Source organism: Arachis duranensis, chromosome 2, assembly GCF_000817695.3.
Source record: "Arachis duranensis cultivar V14167 chromosome 2, aradu.V14167.gnm2.J7QH, whole genome shotgun sequence".
NCBI lineage: Eukaryota > Viridiplantae > Streptophyta > Magnoliopsida > Fabales > Fabaceae > Arachis > Arachis duranensis.
Genome location: NC_029773.3, coordinates 24,931,834 through 24,937,236, shown reverse-complemented (window position 1 = coordinate 24,937,236; position 5,403 = coordinate 24,931,834). Strand labels below are relative to the sequence as shown.

Sequence of the window (5,403 nt, the reverse complement as noted above, 5' to 3'; positions counted from 1 at the left end):
CCCAGAAGTAGATTTCTGCACTATCCATCCTAGTTTACTCATTTTTTGTAAACCTAGGTTACTAGTTTAGTATTTAAACAACTTTTAGAGATTTATTTTGTATCTCATGACATTTTTAGATCTGAATTTTGTACTCTTTGACGGCATGAGTCTCTAAACTCCATTGTTGGGGGTGAGGAGCTCTGCAGCGTCTCGATGAATTAATGCAATTATTTCTGTTTTCCATTCAAACACGCTTGTTCCTATCTAAGATGTTCATTCGCGCTTCACTATGAAGAAGGTGATGATCCGTGACACTCATCACCTTCCTCAATCCATGAACGTATGTCTGACAACCACCTCCGTTCTATATTAGATTGAATGAGTATCTCTTAGATTCCTTAATCAGAATCTTTGTGGTATAAGCTAGAACATTTTGGCGGCCACTCTTGAGGATCCGGAAAGTCTAAACCTTGTCTGTGGTTTTCCGAGTAGGATTCAAGGATTGAATGGCTGTGACGAGCTTCAAACTTGCTATTGTTGGGCGTGATGACAAATGCAAAATAATCAATGGATTCTATTCCAATATGATCGAGAACCAACAGATGATTAGCGGTGCTGTGACAGAGCATTTGGACCATTTTCACTGAGAGGATGGAAAGTAGCCATTGACACCGGTGACGCCCTACATACAGCTTGCCATGGAAGGAGCCTTACGTGTGTGAAGAGGAGGACAAGGGAAAAGCTGAAATTCAGAGGACAAAGCATCTCCAAAACTCTAATATATTCTCCATTACTGCATAATAAGTATTTATTTCATGCTCTTTTACTTTTTACAATTGAAACTAAAAATTATTATTGATATTATATCCTGACTAAGAATAATAAGATAACCATAGCTTGTTTTAATCCAACAATCTCCGTGAGATTCGACCCTTACTCACGTAAGGTATTACTTGGACGGCCTAGTGCACTTGCTGGTTAGTTGTGTAAAGCTGTGAGAAATAGTCTATTAATATTGGCATACATAATTTCGTGCACCAGGTTCCATACTCCATCACCACAGATAATGGTACTCAATTCATCGACACGAGTTTCAGGAGATTGGTAGCTGATCTAAAAATAAAGCACTAATTCACCTCTGTAGAACACCCGCAGGCTAATGGACAGGTAAAAGCCGCCAACAAGGTCATACTGATCGGGTTAAAATGGAGACTGCGGGATGCAAAGGGAGCTTGGGCTAAAGAACTCCCATAAGTCCTATGGGCATATCGGAAAACACCACACTCCACCACCGGAGAGTCACCATTCCGACTGGCTTACGGCATGGAGGCAATGATCCCCATGGAGGTAGAAGAGGAATCCCCTAGAGTAATCCTCTACAATAAAGATACCAACTCCCAAACTCAAAGGGAAGAGCTCGACCTACTTCCAGACGTCCGAGAAAGAGCTCGGATTAGAGAGGAAGCACTAAAGCATCGAATGATCCTAAGGTATAATCTGAAGGTAGTCCGGCGGAGCTTCGCCACCAACGATCTCATTTTAATCCGAAATCACATCGGAACAGATTGGTCAGGAGAAGGGAAGCTAGCAGCCAACTGGAAAGGACCATGCCAAGTTGCAGAAGTACTGGGAAAAGGTTAATACAAGGTGTCCGACCTCAAAGGACGAGAGCTACCAAGGTCATGGCATGCCTGTAACCTAACACTACAAGAGACACGGAACATAGCGGCAAAAATTTGCCGGCCGCTCAGCTTACTGCCGCAAAACATCTCTGCAAAAGTACCAACCCTTCATGTGCCGCACCATCAGTGGCGACTGCATCAAGAAATGCCGCTAATTTGGATCTTTATCATAATTCAATTTTTATTTTGCCTTTCTTTTATCTTATAACCATTCATTTCCCCCAATATTGCAGAAACCCGCAAAGTAAGATTGGGAGCGCACGAAACCCTGGCACTGCTGCTCCACCGTGCATCGCAAATCCATCCTCCTCTTTCCGGCGTCAAGCTTTCGACTCTCCTACACATTGCCTGAAATCCATTCTCCCTTATCCACGGTGTCTGAAATCCCTAATCTCCGATTCACCCTGCGCCTTTTGCTGGTTGTGGAGTCACGCGGCTGCCCTCCGTCCTTCTCTCACCGGCGTCGAACTTTCCCATCTCCTCGATCGTGCGTGAAACCCTTACACCCTCCTCCCTCTGCGCCAATCTGAGCTATCGCGGCCTCTCCACTGTCACTGGTTCATTCTTCTACATTGATCTTTCTATCTTGCTTTCATTCATGGTTCAGAATTTTGATTCAGGTTATTTTGATTCAGAATTTGCCTAATCTTCTATTAATTGGGGTTAATTGTTGCTATTTAGAGTTAGGAATTTGAAGGTACTACTTTTGTTTTTTATTTATTGTGTGCTTTATATTGAAATTGATAGTTAGAGTAAATAAATGAAAAAAGTTATTTGATTGATTCAGTTTCAATAATGTTTGATTTAGTTTTAATAATATTATGGAAGTAACTGTTTGAAATAAGGTCCCCAACTATCCTTTTCCTGGGACTCTATTACACACTTACATGATCGATTGAGAGCCATAACATTCAGCTCAACTTAATTTCAGTCGAATCATGTGCATTGAATGTCTTCATTCCCTGCTTTATTACAGTTTTTCCATAAAGTTAGAAATAGCTTAACTTTAGTACTAATAACTAGCTATCTACCATATATCAGGATCAGAACGTCTAAGTTATTGAGTCTGATAACTAATAGCTTAACTTTAGTACTAATAACTAGCTTAATATCTTTTTTTCCCTTCTATTTTTGGGTGCATCTCATGAATCGCTACTTATATATTGATGGATTCCTTTGTTCCCTCATTGACAGCTCTATTTTCTATTGTGCATGCCAAAGAAAGTGTCATTCTGTAATCTTAAAAAGTGTTGTTCAGTTTTGCTTGTTATAGTTTACTTCATTCAAGTCTATTGCAACTTGCAGTACTTATATGATTATCAATTGCAATTTTGCAAGTTATTGTGCTATAATTTTTGCATTGCATTCTAAATAGAAGATAATTTCAACAAGTGGATATCTCCTTGAGAACTTATTTAATTATTTTTCAAACTTGTGTTTAAAAATATAATTTTCTAACGTCTCCACGTGATTGGTTTGCCCAACTGATAAATATTTTTCATGTATCTCTGTGCAGAGTTGAAATATACTCATTAAGAGTTGTCTCAAAACGATTGTCAGGAAAACCGCAGGAATGGAATAGTGAGTCAACTAAACAATTTGTTGGACTTTCCATGTAGAATGTTAATTTCTCACCAATCTTATTTACCTATAAATATTTATCAGTTGCTTTTAGTGCTTTCTGTAGCATGTCTTGTTCTCTCTTGATGATACCATAGGGTAAATACACATGCATTTTAATCAAGCACCCTTATAGCTAGCAATTTTTGTGCTCGAGAAGATTTATTTATTTATTGGATGGGTGTTTTTTTGGAATTCAATGTTTAATTTATTTATCAGTTAGAATTTTAGTTATTCAATTAGCCATCCAATCTTGTGCAATGTGGCTGCTTTTTGGAAAAGGTAAAATAAAATAAATTTATTATCATGAAAATTTATGATGTTTATCTCATGAACTTTGTTCTTTGTTACTTGGTTATGGATTCCATAGTCCTTAATTATTTACATCCTAATAACTCCTAACATATCTATGACAATTTCAATTATAGTCTTCCCGAGTTAATTGCGTTGATTATTGATTATGAAATCATGAAGTGCTTCTGTTCCATATTCCAATCAAGAATTAAGAAAAGTGATCATGCAGCATACTCATTCATGATCTTTTGATTTCATTGCTAATATTGCCTTTTCTCTATTGACTAAGAATGCAATTTTATCATGAAATTAGTACATGAAGTTCTGGCATTCAGATGATGATTCTATCTTGATCTCTAAACTATATCATAATCCCTAACATATGACACCAAATGACACCAAATTAGTCCTTCAAAGACCTTGGGCTTTGTTTATTTATGGACACGGAACACTGAGACAAGAACACGGATATGGAGACACATAATTATATTTGACAGATGAGACATGAACTCGTTTTTATTTTTCATTATTCTTATCAATTTTTTGTAATTTAATTTTTTATTATTATATTTTTCTTCGTAAATTTTTTGTGTAAAAGAAAATGTGAGAGTAAATTAAACTTTCATAATTTGTTCTTTACATTAAGTACTTAAATTAGTCTGTTTTCCAATTAGCTGTGAGCTTGTGATGTCAGTTCATATGGACATATTTATTCAAATTTTGTTTTGGATATACACCTAAAATTATACTAATTAACCTCAGGTTAGAGGGGATATCACAAGGGCTTTAATGTACATGGCAGTCGCTTATGAGTTTCAGCAACCAGGGAGAAATCTAAGTCTTCGCCTCTCAGATACTCCAAATGTTGGTAGGTTGGAGCACTGCAGATTCAGACTCCTCACCTCTGTCCCAACTTCTACTCGTTGTTAGTGCCTCCTTCCTTCTACTCTAATCATTACTTCTGGTGTTTTCTTTTTAGTTTGATCAGAACTTTCTTTTGTTCGTGGATTTTAATGTTGCACAGATTGTTGCTATTGGTGCCATTACAAGTGCATTTCATGAATTCAACAATGGTATGCTTTTTTGATAAATGCATATCCCTAAGTTATTAGAATATATAGACTTGATTGTAGCTAGGTTGGTCACAGTTTGGCTCTTATAATAAACTTGACTGAAGGGATTGGTGCTGATTAATTTGTGCAGCATAGTTGATGAGCGGATAATTTGTATGCTTTTTGGCATTGTTTTTAGTATGTTTTTAGTATGATCTAGTTAGTTTTTAGTATATTTTTATTAGTTTTTAGCTAAAATTCACTTTTCTGGACTTTACTATGAGTTTGTGTGTTTTTCTGTGATTTCAGGTATTTTCTGGCTGAAATTGAGGGACCTGAGCAAAAATCTGATTCATAGACCAAAAAGGACTGCAGATGCTGTTGGATTCTGACCTCCCTGCACTCGAAGTGGATTTTCTGGAGCTACAGAAGCCCAATTGGCGCGCTCTCAACGGCATTGGAAAGTAGACATCCTGAGCTTTCCAGAAATATATAATAGTCCATACTTTGCCCAAGATTTGATGGCCCAAACCGGCGCTCAAAGTCACCTACAGAAATTCCAGCGTTAAACGCCGGAACTGGCACAAGACTTGGAGTTAAACGCCCAAACTGGATTAAGAGATGGCGTTTAACCCCAGAAAAGGTCTCTACACGAAAATGCTTCACTGCTCAGCCCAAGCACACACCAAGTGGACCCAGAAGTGGATTTTTACGTCATTTACTCATTTCTGTACACCCTAGGATACTAGTTTACTATTAATAGGATCTTTTGA

At 37.5% G+C, this 5,403-nt stretch overlaps 1 long non-coding RNA gene across 3 annotated transcripts in view; it reads left to right on the top strand.

Moving 5' to 3' along the window:
• The first annotated feature begins 1,690 nt into the window (after nucleotides 1–1,690).
• Nucleotides 1,691–5,403, top strand: part of LOC127744834 (uncharacterized) — a 15,023-nt gene continuing 11,310 nt past the window's right edge. For 2 of the 3 annotated variants that reach the window (XR_008005992.1, XR_008005990.1), the window contains exons 1-3: nucleotides 1,691–2,284; nucleotides 3,181–4,503; nucleotides 4,603–4,651. This is a non-coding gene — a long non-coding RNA (uncharacterized LOC127744834). The remainder of the gene's footprint in view (nucleotides 2,285–3,180; nucleotides 4,504–4,602; nucleotides 4,652–5,403) is intronic. The other variant, XR_008005991.1, reaches the window with a different exon arrangement.